We start from the raw sequence: 14,738 nt of genomic DNA on the forward strand, positions 1-14,738 counted from the left end.
CCTCCACCTCCTAGGTTCAAGCGATTCTCCTGCCTCAGCCTCCCCAGTAGCTAGAATACAGGTGCATGACACCACACCCGGCTAATTTTTGTACTTTTAGTAGAGCCGGGGTTTCACCATATTTGCCAGGCTGGTCTCCAACTCCTGACCTCAGGTGACCTGCCCGCATCGGCCTCCCGAAGTGCTGAGATTATAGGCATGAGCCACCGCGCCCGACCTAAAATACTTTTTTTTAATTAACAGACGTGGTTGTGCACACCTGTGGTCCCAACTACTCTGGAGGCTGAGGTTGCGGGGTTGCTTTAGTTCAAGAGTTTGAGGCTGTGGTGAACTATGATCATGCCATTGGAGTCCTGCCTGGGCAACAGAGCAAGACCCTGTCTTTAAAAAAATAAAATAAAGCTGGGCGCAGTGGCTGACGCCTGTAATCCCAGCACTTTGGGAGGCCGAGGCGGGTGGATCACCTGAGGTCAGGAGTTAGAGACTAGCCTGGCCAACATGGCGAAACTCTGTCTCTACTAAAAATACACAAATTAGCTGGGCATGGTGGCAGATGCCTGTAATCCCAGCTACTCAGGAGACTGAAGCAGGAGAATCGCTTGAACCTGGGAGGTGCAGGTTGCAGTGAGCCAAGATCACACCATTGCACTCCAGCCTGGGCGGCAGAGCAAGACTCCGTCTCAAAAATAATAATAATAAAATAAATAAGTAAAAAATAAATGAGCATTGCAAATCACTATGAAGGTATGTTTGTCAAGGATGATAGATACAACATAGCTGACAGTTTTCTTTATTTATAAATTTTAAATATTTAGACTTTGTGAGGGAAGAGTGTCTGTGTCAGTAGCTGGGAAGCCAACCCAAGGTAATTTATGTTGAGTAAATATTCCCTAGGTGGGCACTATCCACTTTTTTCTTGTTCAGGTTAGCAGTAGCATGCACCAAGTCAGAAAGACTCGTCAACTCTTTTTCGATTTTTATTTTTTGAATTCACATGATTCAAAATTCAAAAGGAAAAAGTGATATTCAATGAAAAATGTGGACAAGAAATACTGCGTTTCTTATGTTCCTTTTGAGAGATATTCTCTACATATATAAACAAATTTGTACCTTTATATCCCCCTTTACACTATTTTAACCTAAATTTTAGCATATTACTTGTACTGTTCTTCAACTTGCTTCGTCACTTAATAAGATATCTTAAAGTTTTTTTTGTTTTGTTTTTGTGTTTGTTTTTGTTTTTAAAGAGACAGAGTCTTGTTCTGTCACTCAGGCAGGAGTGCAGTGGCACGATCATAGCTCACTGCAGCCTCAAACTCCTGGGCTCAAGCAGTCCTTCTGCCTCAGCTTCCTAAGTAGCTAGGACTACAGGTGTATGCCACCACAACTGGCTAATTCTTAAATTTTTTGTAGAGATGGGATCATGCTATGTTGCCCAGACTGGTCTCAAACTTCTGACCTTAAGGGATCCTCCTGTCTTGTCCACTCACAGCCTTCGGATTACAGGCGTGAGCCACTGCTTTCAACCTTAAAGACTGTTTTGTGTTAGTACATGAAGAGCTTCTTTATTCTTTGTTTACAGCTGCGTAAGTTTTTGTTCTTTTAGACAAGGTCTCACTCCCGTCACCCATGCTGGAGTACAATGGCGTGATCACTGCAGCCTCGACTTTCCAGGCTCAGCGGATTCTCCTACCTCAGCCTCCAGAGTAGCTGGGACTACAGGAGTATGCTACCACACCTGGCTAATTTTTTGTATTTTTAGTAGAGATGGGGGTTTCACTATGCTGCCCAGGGTGGTCTCAAATTCCTGGGCTTAAACAATCCGCTGGTCTTGGCCTCCCGAAGTGCTGGGATTACAGGCGTAAGCCACCATGCCCAGCCAGGCTGCATAATATTTTAGGATTTATTTAATTAATTCCTTATTGAATGTACATTTAGATTGTTAACAATATTTTACTATTACAAACAATGCCAAAGTGAACGACAGTGTCTCATTCTATTGCCCAGGCTGGAGTTTAGTGGTGCAATCATGGTTCACTCCATTGAACTCTCAGGCTCAATCCATCCTCCCGCCTCAGTCAAGTTGCTGAGATTACTGGCGTGCACCATCACCATGCCTGGCTAATTTTTGTATTTTTTGTTAGAGACGGGGTTTTGCCATGTTGCTCAGACTGGTCTCAAACTCCTGAGCTCAAGTGATCTGCCCATCTTGGCCTCCCAAAGTGTGTTTAACATTTTGAAAGTCCGTTACCATGCAGAAAGGATTTTGAAATTCTCCCATTAGCACTTTTATTTTATTTTAACATTTAAACCCTTAATCCTTTCTGAATTTATTCTAGTATATGTGGTAAGAATCCAAACATTGTTTTCTAGATGGCTACCAATTGTCCCAACACAATTTATTAAACCATCTTTTTCCTACTAATTAGGAATGCCACCTTTATCAGGTAGTAAATTTCCATTTGGACTTGGGTCTTTTTCTGTAGGTTTTAGGTGATTCTCCTAATCTGCCTCAGCCAAATACTTTGGCCTGTATTTTATTAGTCTGGTATTATTAAAAAAAAAAGGCATATATCCAAGACTCTGGCACAAATCTATTCAAACTCCATTCGGAGCAATATATGCAATGGATGAATTGTTCTCTGGGGGAAATATTTAAAAATCCTACATCTGGTAAAATCCAGTCTTCTTCATATGTTGAGGCTGATGTCCAAACCATAACTATTGTCAGTATTGGTCAATGAATCTTGATTTTAGAGTGAAATAGTGTTGAGTGTCAGGTTTTTTTGTTTTGTTTTGTTTTTTGTTTTATTTTTTGAGATGGAGTCTCACTCCAGCCCAGGCTGGAGTGCAGTGGCGCAATCTCGGCTCACTGCCACCTCCACCTCCTGGGTTCAAAAGATTCTCGTGCCTCAGCCTCCCAAGTAGCTGTGATTACAGGCACGCACCACCGTGCTGGCTAATTTTTGTATTTTTTTTAGTAGAGATGGGGTTTTGCCATTTTGGCCAGGCTGGTCTCAAACTCCAGACCTCGGGTGATCCACCCACCTTTGCCTCCCAAAGTGCTGGGATTGCAGACATGAGCCACAGCACCTGGCCCCCCGAGTGTCAGTTTTGATTGTTTTTATGGGTCAAATTAGCATGTTGGTGAACTGCGCTTATGGTTAGGGTAACAAACAGATCCTACCATTTCTCTGCTCACCTTCTTACCTTCTCCCAAAGCATGGTTCTGGTTTTGTTTTGTTTCATTCAACAACCTACATACATTTAATTGATATCCTAACCTCAAACCATCCTCTTCTCGATACTAGAGGCATTTTGATTTGTAGGCAGCTTTGAGACAGCTCCAGGACTATGCCTTGTGGACCACCAACTTTGGGGCATGTAATTGACCTAGGAGCAGGCTGTGCTCTAAAATTTAGTGAAGTGTTTGTGCTGCGGTGAGGCCTCTCAAAAGTTGCTACTCCCAGCCCGTGACTGAGGACAGCAGGGATGTTAAGGCAGGTCTGGAAGACAGGGAATGCCTCTCATAGCTGCCTTGGGCTTCAGGACTACCTAGTGGCCTTGTTGAGCCGCCTTTTGACTGCAGAGTAGTTGAGGACACTTCTGCCCAACTTCCTCTCCTCCTTCACTTAGGGTCAGGTTTGCATGGTGGTTTGATGTTTCTCCCAGTCTTACCCAGCTTTCTCCCATTTTTTCTCACACAGGCACTTCCCCTAATAAAGTTCCTGCACATAACCCTGATATGACATCTGATTCTTGGAGGAGCTGAATTAATGCGAGCTTCCCATTCTTACAGCCATTAAATGTATTGTTTGGTAGTTTCCCTACACACCCATCGCAAGCAGTTGTATGTTGGATCTTTGCTTTACTTTCCAACTGTGTGTTAGGAATAGCTCTTTTGCTCAATTCAGTATAGTACCCTGCCTCTTACCCGCAGAGATGCAGTCACAGATCATTACATCTGTATGGTAGTAAGTTAGGACTCTGAGACTTCAGTGGTCACATACCAGGAATGAATGGAGTATTCATCTTAAGAACAATTGGTGCCTGATGAATAACACAAAGAGGTAATTTCAATCTGAGTTTCATAGAGGGTGTACCCAAAGAACAGAACTGTTCCTGGAGGCTGAGATCACACTTTTGTTTGTAGGTGAAGCAGGATTAATGCATCACCCTGCTGAATGATGAGCAGACACACCCTTGAATTTAGTTAAATATGCACCCTTGCTGCCTTTACTCAAGAAGTTCAGTGTCTCCAAAGCTGTGATTTAAGGGTAAACATTCTTCCTCTCTCCATCTTAGGGCTTCTGATATTCTGGAGAAACCAGTGTTATCTGAGTGTTAAAGCTCAGTTATTAATCCTTTCTCAGAGTTTCTGGATAATGTTATTAGCTTTCAAGCACGCGATGCTTCCCAAGAGAGCTGTTGACTTCCAGTCTGACCAAATTCTTTCACGTCGTGGCGTGTACGATGTATAAAAGTTTTGGAATGTCTCTGAGATGACTTCTTCAGGTGAGTCTTTCCTCTGAATGTCTTTGGGGCTAGAACAGTCATGTCTATTTCATTGTTGATTAGGTGTCTGTGTAAAAAAGAATTTTTAAATGATTTACTTTACAGCTCTGATTAACACTATTTGGATCCTGATGTGTCAGCTATAGACATTTCATCTCTCATCATTAAATATTTCTGCTTCTTTCACTGAACAGAGGAGGATGTATGTGAGCAACATATGGGTGGAGTTGATCTGAACAAGAATTTAGGGAGGAGAAAATTGTACAATCTCTATAATTTTTTTAGGGAGAGGCTGAATCTACCTCACTAACTTTTATTAGGCTTGGCTCAAAGGCTCCTATCTGTTCATAGACCATCCGAGTTTGGTATGTCAGCTGAAATAATGTGCAGCTCTACCTTTATTTATTTATTTATTTATTTATTTATTGAGACGGAGTTTCGCTCTTGTCCAGACTGGAGTGCAATGGCACGATCTCGGCTCACTGCAACTTCTGCCTCCCAGGTTCAAGCGATTCTCCTGCCTCAGCCTCCCAAGTAGCTGGGATTACAGGCGTGTGCCACCACATCTGGCTAATTTTGTGTAGTTTTAGTAGCGACGGAATTTCACCATGTTCGCCAGGGTGGTCTTAAACCCCTAGCCTCCCTATGTTGCACAGGCTGGTCTCAAACTCCTGGCTTCAAACGATCCTCCCATCTCAGCCTCCCAAAGTGCTGGGATTGCAGGTGTGAGCCATGGCACCCTGCCTCCATAAATAATTTTTAAATAAATAGAATGAGTTTGGGAAAAGCTGCATACCATATTTCCCTCTTGAAGAGCAACAATGCACATTAGCAAATTGTGTCCTTTAACAGACCAGTAGTAAAGTTTTGTTTTGTTTTTGAGACGGAGTTTTGCTCTTGTTGCCCAGGCTGGAGAGCAATGGCAGGATCTCGGCTCACTACAACCTCCACCTCCCAGGTTCAAGCAATTCTCCTGTCTCAGCCTCCTGAGTGGCTGGAATTACAGGCGCCCACCACCACACCCAGCTAATTTCTGTATTTTTGGTAGAGACACGATTTCATCATATTGGTCAGGCTGATCTTGAGCTCCTGACCTCAGGTGATCCACCCGCCTTGGCCTCCCAAAGTGCTGGGATTACAGGCATGAGCCGCTGCACCCAGCCAAGAAAGTTTTTTTTTTGTTTGTTTTCTTTTGTTGAGACAGATTCTCTGTCACCCAAGCTGGAGTGCAGTGGCATGATCTTGGCTCATTGCACTTTCCGCCTCCCTGGTTCAAGCAATTCTCATGCCTCAGCCTTCCTAGTACCTGGGATTACAGGCCCCTGCCACTGTGCCTGGCTAATTTTTGTATTTTATGTAGACAGTTTCACCATGTTAGCCAGGCTGGTCTCGAACTCCTGACCTCAGGCGATCTGCCTGCCTGGGCCTCTCAAGAGTGTTGGGATTACAGGTGTAAGCCTTGGCGCCAAGCCTGAAAGTTTAAACTTTCATTCATCCAACATTTCCTATGCAGTATGTCCACATATATCTTCGTGTAACAGTGGTGCACATCCTTTAGAACTAATGCTATGCAGAACAGTTTGGGAAATGGTAACCTGCTCCACGCACTCTCCTTATTTAGCTGGTAAGTCACCAAAAAAAAAAAAAAAAGCAAAATAGGAATTTAAAACCCGACCTAACTACAGTGAAACTCAGAAATATACAAATTGCAATGACCTAAACCCCAAGAAAAACAAGGCCTAAAATTATAGTAAATGCTTCGAGGGGCAAATTGTCACCTGGTTTAGATGGACACAGACATCTGAGCAGCCTGTTGTTTTTTCAACATTATCTGAGCTGTCTCCTGGTTAGAGAAAAAGCTATTTCCAACTGGACGCTCTCTGGTCATCATTTACGCTTCTTTGGTTTGACAAGAAAAAGAATGCTTGCTTCAGAGTCTTATTGGCCGCTAATCAGCCATTTGCTAAGAAAACATCAGGTTTTTAAACACCCGTTTATTTATTCGTTTATTTCAGACACACAACCTTGCTATATCGCTCAAACTAGATTTGCACTCCTGGAATCCAGTAGATCCTTCTACATCCGGAATTGGTGGGTTCTTGGTCTGACTTCAAGAATGAAGCCACAGACCCTCACAGTGAGTGTTACAGTTCACTAAAAGCAGTATGTCTGGGCATTCCTTTATTTCTTTCCGATGTTTACGTGTTCAGAATTTTTTTGTATTGGTGGGTTCCCGGTTTCACCAACTCAGGATTAAAAATGCAGACTCTTATGACGAGTATTACAACCCATACACACAAAGCTGATCCAAATAATTAACAGTAGCAAGACTTACTATGAAGAACAAAAAAAAAATTTTAAAAAACACCCATAAAGGAGAACAAACCTCGACAGGTTGCCACAGCTAGTTCGGGCAGCCTGTTTTTATTCTTATCTGGCCCCACCCACATCCTGCTGATTGGTCCACTTTATAGAGAGCTGATTGGTCTGTTTTACAGAGCGCTGATTAGCCCGTTTTGACAGGGTGCTGATTAGTGTGTTTACAATCTCTGAGCTAGACACAAAAGTTCTCCAAGTCCCCACAGAGCACTGATTGGTGCATTTTACAAACCTTGAGCTAGACACAGGGTGCTGATTGGTGTGTTTACAAACCTTGAGCTAGATAGAGTGCTGATTGGTGTGTTTACAAACATTGAGCTAGATACAGAGTGCTGATTAGTGTATTTACAATCCCTTAGCTAGACAAAGATTCTCCAACTCCCCACCAGCCTCAGGAGCCCAGCTGGCTTCAACTACTGGATCCCGCACCGGGGCCGCAGGTGCAGCTGCCCGGCAGTCCCGCGCAGTGTGCCCACACTCCTCAGCCCTTGGGCTGTCGATAGACCGGGCGCTATGGAGCAGAGGACGGCGATTGTCGGGGAGGATCGGAGGCGCAGGAGCCCACGGCGGCGGGGGGGAGGCTCGGACATGGCAGGCTGCAGGTCCCGAGCCCTGCCCCGCAGGGAGGCGGCTGAGGCCCGGCCAAAATTCGAGGCAGCGCCGGCGGGCCGGCACTGCTGAGCGGTGACAGCGTGCTGGCAGCCTTCTCAGCCTTTGCTCGCTCTCCGTGCCTCCTCTGCCTCAGCGCCCATTCTGGTCGCGCTGGAGAAGCCCTTCTCTGGGCTGGCCGAGGCGGGAGCCGGCTCCCTTAGCTTCAAAGGAGGTGTAGAGGGAGACGCATGGGCTGGAACCAGGGCTGCGCGCGGCGCTTGCGGGCCAGCCAGCTAGAGTTCCTCGTGGGCTTGGCGGGCCCCGCAGTTGGAGCGGCCTAGCCGGCTCTGCCGGCTCCAGGCAGAGAGGCTTAGCACCCGGACCAACAGCTGCGGAGTGTGCGCCGGGTCCCCCAGCAGTGCTGGCCCACTAGTGCTGCGCTCGAGTTTTTGCCAAGCGTTAAGCTGCCTCGCTGCAGGACAGTGCTCTGGACCTACAGCCCGCCATATAGTCCACCTCCGGCCGTGGGCTCCTGCGCGGCCTAAGCTTCTCCGACGGGCGCCGCTCCTATGCTTTACAGTACCCAGTCCCATCAACCGCCTAAACACTGAGTAGTGCTAGGCGTTCGGCGCGGGGTTGACAGACAGCTCCACCTGCAGCCCTGAATGAGAGAGATCCACTAGATGAGACTATCTGGGCTCACTCAGTCTAGTGGGGGCTGAGAGAAAACCTTTATGTCTAGCTAAGGGATTGTAAATACACCAATCAGCACTCTGTGTCTAGCTCAAGGTTTGTAAACACACCAATCAGCACCCTGTGTCTAGCTCAGGGTTTGTAAATACACCAATGGACACTCTGTATCAAGCTAATGTAGTGGGGATGTGGAAAACTTTTGTGTCTAGCTCAGGAATTGTAAACACACCAATCAGCACCCTGTCAAAACGGACCAATCAGCTCTGTGTAAAACAGACCAATTGGTGCTCTGTAAAATGGACCAATCAGCAGGATGTGGGTGGGGCCAGGTAAGAGAATAAAAGCAGGCTGCCCGAGCTCGTAGTAGTAAGTGGTGAAGGTTTTTGTGCTTGAGCTTGTACAGCTGTAGTGCTTTGGATGTTTTGCGTATTCTCTGCTGTGTTTATATGTATTGTAACACCACGAAATCTGTAGCTTCAATGTTTTTAGTCAGTGAGACCATGAATTTGCTAGGAGAAAGAAGTAAGTGCTGATGTGTCAATTTGAGAGCTGTGACGTTCACTGTAAACGGCTGCAACTTCTTTCTTGAGCCAGCAAGATAGTTTAAACTTTTCTGAAAGAAAAAACTTTAGAGGTGCTACTTTGTAGACTTGTAGTGCTCACCGTAAGGGTCTGCAGTTTCATTTTTGAAGTCAGACCGATAAACCTGATTGTGGACACTGGGGAACTTTGTATCCTTTGCAGCTGCTGGTCTGAGTGTAAATTTTCTGCTAAGGGCTAGCAGTATTTGCCGGCTCTTCCGAGTGTAGGGTGGCAGAGCCCAGGCCCGAACACTCAGAACTCGAGCTGGTTTGCAAGGGCTGCTGCAGGCTTGATTTTTGGCTGTACCTCTCCATACCTCCCTGCAAGCTGAGGGAGCCGGCTTGGGCCTCAGCTATTCCAGAGGAGTTCCCACCGTGCAGCAGCGAGCTGAAAGGTACCTCAAGGAGAGCCAGAGTGGGTGCCGAGGCCTAGGAGGCGCCGTGAGTGAGTGAGGGCTGTGAGGGTTGTTAGCGCATTATCATTTTTCAGTTTCCTGAATGGTTAAGACTGCAAGTATGTGCTACTACACATTTGGCAACATCAGTTTTTCTTTTTGAGACAGGCCCTTACTCTTGGCCAGGCTAGAGTAGAATAGTATAATTATGACTCACTACAATCTTCGTTTACTGAGCTCATAATTCTACCATCCCAGCCTCCTGAGGAACTGGGACTACAGGTGTGCACCACCCTGGCTGGCTAGCTTTTTTTGTATTTTTTGTAGAGATGAGGTTTTGCCGTGTTACCCAGGCTGGTGTCAAACACCTGGCCTCAAGTAATCCACCTGCCTCAATTTCCCAATGTGCTGGGATTACAGGCGTAAACTACCACACCCAGCCCTAGTGTTTAATTGTAGAACTGAGGTAAAATCTTACCTACGTTGTCATGAAAGGAATTACTGTGAAACATTTGAAGCTTAAGCCTCAGGTCCTTCATTTAGATGTGCCTTTTTTATAGTTTTTTGCAATTTTTGTATGCTAAGTAATATTTGGCACAGTAAACAAGTTTCTTAATGAGCACCCCTGAGTGTATAAACTCCAGACCTCATGCAATTTGGATCCCGTACTAATTGGGCGTGGTAAGTAACCAGATTGGAAGCTCCGTGAGGGCAAGAGTCCCCCAAGCCCAGCATTCAGAACCTGGCTGACAAGTGATGAGTTTAATATACGTTTGTTGAGGACTGAGTGCTTAAAGATCATGTACATTTAATAAGGATCTGGAAAATAGTCATTAAGTGGCATTTTTTTGTATAAGGTGTCAGGCAGAAAGGAAAAACGCACTCAAAGATGTTTATATGCAGACATACGCAAATGTGATTGGTTTCGAATTCACCCACAATACCTATGAAGAGTTTTCAACATCATAGGAACAAATTGCAGGTTTAGAAGTGTAAACTTGTCCCTTTGCTCTAAAATGAATTTGCTTTTTCCCACTTACTGTCATCTAGTAGAGAGCATCTTTGGAAGACAGCTGTGGCAGTTTGCCCTTGTCTGCAAGAGCTTGCCAAAGGGGGGACACTGATGCAACATTAATCATTTTCCAAGCTCCGTACAGTGCAGGTGAAGTCATTAGAACAGCAAACGCCCTGTCTGTTCCTTAAGAGACAGAAGATTTTCACTCGGTGATAACTGGTATTTTTTGTGATGATGATGGGGAAGGTGAGGGCTTCACGAAAGCTGCTCAGCAATCAGTTGGGAACACAGGAACAGTGGTGTGTGTGTGCGCATGCACTCACATGCTCTTTGTTATAGCTGCCTGTAAATGGAGGAGGAGAAAAAAAAAAAAAAAAAACCAGCTGAATCCCCTGGGAATAGCAATTAACTGCAGCTTCAGTGCCTGAGCTAGTAATACAGTGAGCTTGAAGACATTGCTGGGCTAGAAAGGGTTTTGCTGTTCTTTCCTCCTCCGCTCCTCCTACCTTCTCTGGAATCCTTCCTCGAAGGCGCTCACCCTGCTCATTATCATAAAGAATGGCTGGAATGTGAGGATGACTGGGACTTACCCTGCCGTTCCATTGTCTGAATCTTAAACACTGCTCTAGTCTAGTCAAAGGAAATGAAAACAGAGGGACAACCCAGCTTATAAACACTGGGTACAAGATGTCAGTGCCATCGCTGCTCCCTGGAGCACTGCTGTTTGTCACACACAGCCCCATCTGTTTAAAGCAGAGGAATGCTCTTTGCTTGAAGAGGAAAGGATGAATTGATAGCAATATTCCCTAGCTTTTTCATTAGAGGGTTTGAAAAATAGCCTTTCCGAAGAATGACGCCTTTATTTATAATCCAATTGAGTTATGAATTTAAGAACATTACTGGGCTGAGGTTTTCATCTGCTTTGATCAAGCCTAAGGTGTGGCAGGCCTCCAAACCTTTCCTTTGAGAATTCTGCTGTTAATGAATTTCGTAAATCTGACGTTTTTGCTGCCCCCTCAAAAAAGTATTTGGCTTAATTTTATGGTGAGCAGAATTCAAAAGGAAGGAAAATAACAGCTTTATTTTTTGAGACAGGGTCTCGCGCTGTTACCCAGTCTGAAGTGCAGTGGCGCAGTCTCAGTTCACTGAAGCCTCCACTTTCTGGGCTCAAGCGATCCTCTTCCCTCAGAATAGCTGGGACTACAGGTGCACCCCATCAAGCCTGGCTAATTTTTGTGTTTTCAGTAGAGAGATGGTTTCACCACGTGGCCAGGCTGGTTTTGAACTCCTGACTTCAAGTGATCCGCCGTCCTTGGCCTCCTAAGGATTGAGGAAAAATCAAGTATGGTTTGCAAATTCTTTTATACAATGTTGATTTGCTGGCACCAGCTGAATGGCTGCAACATTTTGGGTACCACTCAGGAGTGGTCATAGAAGAGAGTGGGGAAGGGAACAAACAATAACCCAGAGAAAATAAAACTATACTTGAATTATTTTTCCCCAGTCCATTAGTTACCTATTAGGAACGCTGGAGGCCATAGGTATCGGTTGAGGAAAGGCAGCCATGCAGCAGGAGTAGGTGGTGTGGAAGTCATGCAAATTATAGCTGCTTTTATGACCGCTCAAGGCCAGTCTTGACTACATTTTCACTTGATGGCAGGTAGAGCAGTGAAGGGCTGATTGGAAGTGGTGGGGTGTGCGTGTGCTGCTTTTCAACCTGTGGCCCTCAGAACAGGGTGATCATATGCCAAGGGTTTTCACACCAGAATAACACACAAATGTCAGCTTGTAGAAATTTTATTTTCTGGGATTATTTTCTATAGAGATCTCTCCAATTTTCTTCCTAAAGAGTAGGAGCCTGACTGCCAACTTTCTGGCAGAAAGACAGATTTATGTACGGTCTCACGATGCTGCGTATAGATATTCACTTAACAGTATCTCCCTTGGAATGTACCAATGTTCTTATCTAGAGAAGTTCTGGTCAGATTTTTTTTTTTTTTTTTTTTGAGACAGTCTCGCTCTGTTGCCTAGGCTGGAGTGCAGTGGCGTGATCTCAGCTTACTGCAACCTCTACCTCCCGGGTTCAAGCAATTCTCCTGTCTCAGCCTCCCAAGTAGCTGGGACTACAGGCACATGCCACCACGCCCGGCTAATTTTTTGTATTTTTAGTAGAGACGGGGTTTCACCATATTAACCAGGATGGTCTCGATCTCCTGACCTCGTGATCTGCCTGCCTCAGCCTCCCAAAGTTCTGGGATTACAGGTGTGAGCCACTGCCCCTGGCCAGATTTCTTTAGAGAATAAATTTCTGGGGACAGTGAGGAGAAGACTTCTTGCCTACCTTCCAGGGGTGAGCAAGGGGACCTGGGGAGGGTCTCATTGCCTTTTAAATAGATTTTCAATGATTATGCCAATTTTGAGCCCTTTTATCAGCCCTGCCTTCAGCAATACCTTGCTTCTTTACACCCTGAGATTGTCTGTGGTTCTCAGCACTCATTTTTGGCAGGCATACAGATATGTTGACACCTCTCATCCACTGTTGTCTCTTCTGAGGATTTGCCGCCTCTTTTCGGTTACTTCCATCAGTGGTTGTGGAAGTCAGAATTTTAAAACGACACTCAAGATTCCCACCCACTGGTGAACATGCTTTATATAATTCCCTCCACTGGAGTGTGGGTAGGATTCGTGACTATGATGGGATATCACTGCCGTAATTGGGCTACAGAATACTTTCAGTTAATGGAAAGGGAGATTGTTCTGGGTGAGCCTGCCCTAATCAGCTGGACCTTTTACAAGATGGTGAAGCATCACAGAGACCTTCCAACGGGCCTGGCCTGGAAGAAACAGCCGTGTTGTGAACTGCTATGGAAGGGGCTCATGGTTAACATATGAGAGTGGCTCTTGGAACTGAGAGTGGTCCCTGGCTAATAGCCAGTAAGAAAGTGGGGACTTCATCTCTATAACTCCAGGGAACTGAATTCTGCTCACAACCTGAATGACCATGGCAAGAGGACCATGAGCTTCAGATGAAATCACAGCCCCAGCCACACCATATTTCAGCCTGGTGACACCCTGAGTAGAGGACTCAACCTGTACCTAAACTCCTGACACAAACTGAGATCAATTAGTCTTCATTTAAGTCATTAAATCACTGATTGTTAGGCAGCAATAGACAGCAGATGCAGTGAGATTTCAAAGGTAGAGGAAATAGATTATATGGTACATTTTTATTTTTTTTGAGAGTGAGTCTCACACTGTTGCCCGGGCTGGTGTGCAATGATGCGATCTCGGCTTAGTGCAACCTCTGCCTCCCGGGTTCAAGCTATTCTCCTGCCTCTGTAGCTGGGATTACAGGTGCCCGCCACCACGCCCGGCTAATTTTTTGTATCCTTAGTGGAGATGGGGTTTCAGTATGTTGGCCAGGCTGATCTTGAACTCCTGACCTTGTGATCCGCCCACCTCGGCCTCCCAAAGTGTTGGGGTTACAGGCGTGAGCCACTGTGCCTGGCAGGTACATATGTTTTTATTCACTAGCATCCTTTCTTGAAGAAAGCCATTCTACTCTAGTGCCAGTGGGGACATCAGTAGTGGTGTCCCCTCCTGTCTGACTATAAATGTGGATGGATGCCAACCAGCCACACTGATTGTCTCAGGAATGGACATGCGTCTTAGTCCATTTGTGTTTCTATAAAGGAATACATGAGGCCTGGTAATCTATAAGAAAAGTTTATTTGGCTTATGGTTCCATATGCTGTATAAGCATGACACTTGCATCTCCTTGGGTTCTGGTGAGGCCCCAGGAAGCTTTTAGTTATGACAGAAGAGGAGAGCCAGCGTGTCACATGGTGAGAGGGAGCAAGAGAGATGCCATGCTCTTTTATTTGTATTTATTTTGAGATAGAGTCTCACTCTGTCACCCAGGCTGGAGTGCAGTGGCGCGATCTTGGCTCACTGCAAGTTCCTCCTCCCGGGTTCACGCAATTCTCCTGCCTCAGCCTCCTGAGTAGCTGGGACTACAGGCGCCCACCACCATGCCTGGCTAATCTTTTGTATTTTTTAGTAGAGACAGGGTTTCACCGTGTTAGCCAGGATGGTCTCGATCTCCTGACCTCGTGATCCACCCACCTCGGCCTCCCAAAGTGCTGGGATTACAGGCGTGAGCCACTGTACCCGGCCACCATGCTCTTTTAAACTCTTGAGTGAATTAAGAGCAAGAAGTCACTCATCACCAAGGGGATGGTGCTAAGCCATTCATGAGGGATCCACCCCCATGACCAAAACACCTCCCACCAGGCCCCAACCCCAACACTGGGGATCAAATCACAACATGGGACTTTGCAGGGCTAAACAAACCATAGCAACATCTGAGTTCATTTGCACTGCTAAGAGTCTCTCCTGGAGAGAGAAGATTGTTTTGCACTGGGGTTGTTAAAATAGATAAGAACCTGAGGTGGCTGTATAAGTTATTTTCTGTTGTGTTTCTGATGTCAACCAAAGCATTCTGATAATACATCCCATTTTATAGATTCAGAAACAATGATCAGAGATAATGAAGGATTTGACCAAGGA

At 45.6% G+C, this 14,738-nt stretch overlaps 1 long non-coding RNA gene across 1 annotated transcript in view; it reads left to right on the plus strand.

Annotated features, from left to right (window-relative positions):
• The first annotated feature begins 4,374 nt into the window (after window positions 1–4,374).
• Window positions 4,375–14,738, plus strand: part of LOC129534249 (uncharacterized) — a 49,723-nt gene continuing 39,359 nt past the window's right edge. The window contains exons 1-2 of the long non-coding RNA XR_008680764.2: window positions 4,375–4,515; window positions 6,531–6,652. This is a non-coding gene — a long non-coding RNA (uncharacterized lncRNA). The remainder of the gene's footprint in view (window positions 4,516–6,530; window positions 6,653–14,738) is intronic.

Source organism: Gorilla gorilla, chromosome 5 (genome assembly GCF_029281585.2).
Source record: "Gorilla gorilla gorilla isolate KB3781 chromosome 5, NHGRI_mGorGor1-v2.1_pri, whole genome shotgun sequence".
Lineage (NCBI taxonomy): Eukaryota > Metazoa > Chordata > Mammalia > Primates > Hominidae > Gorilla > Gorilla gorilla.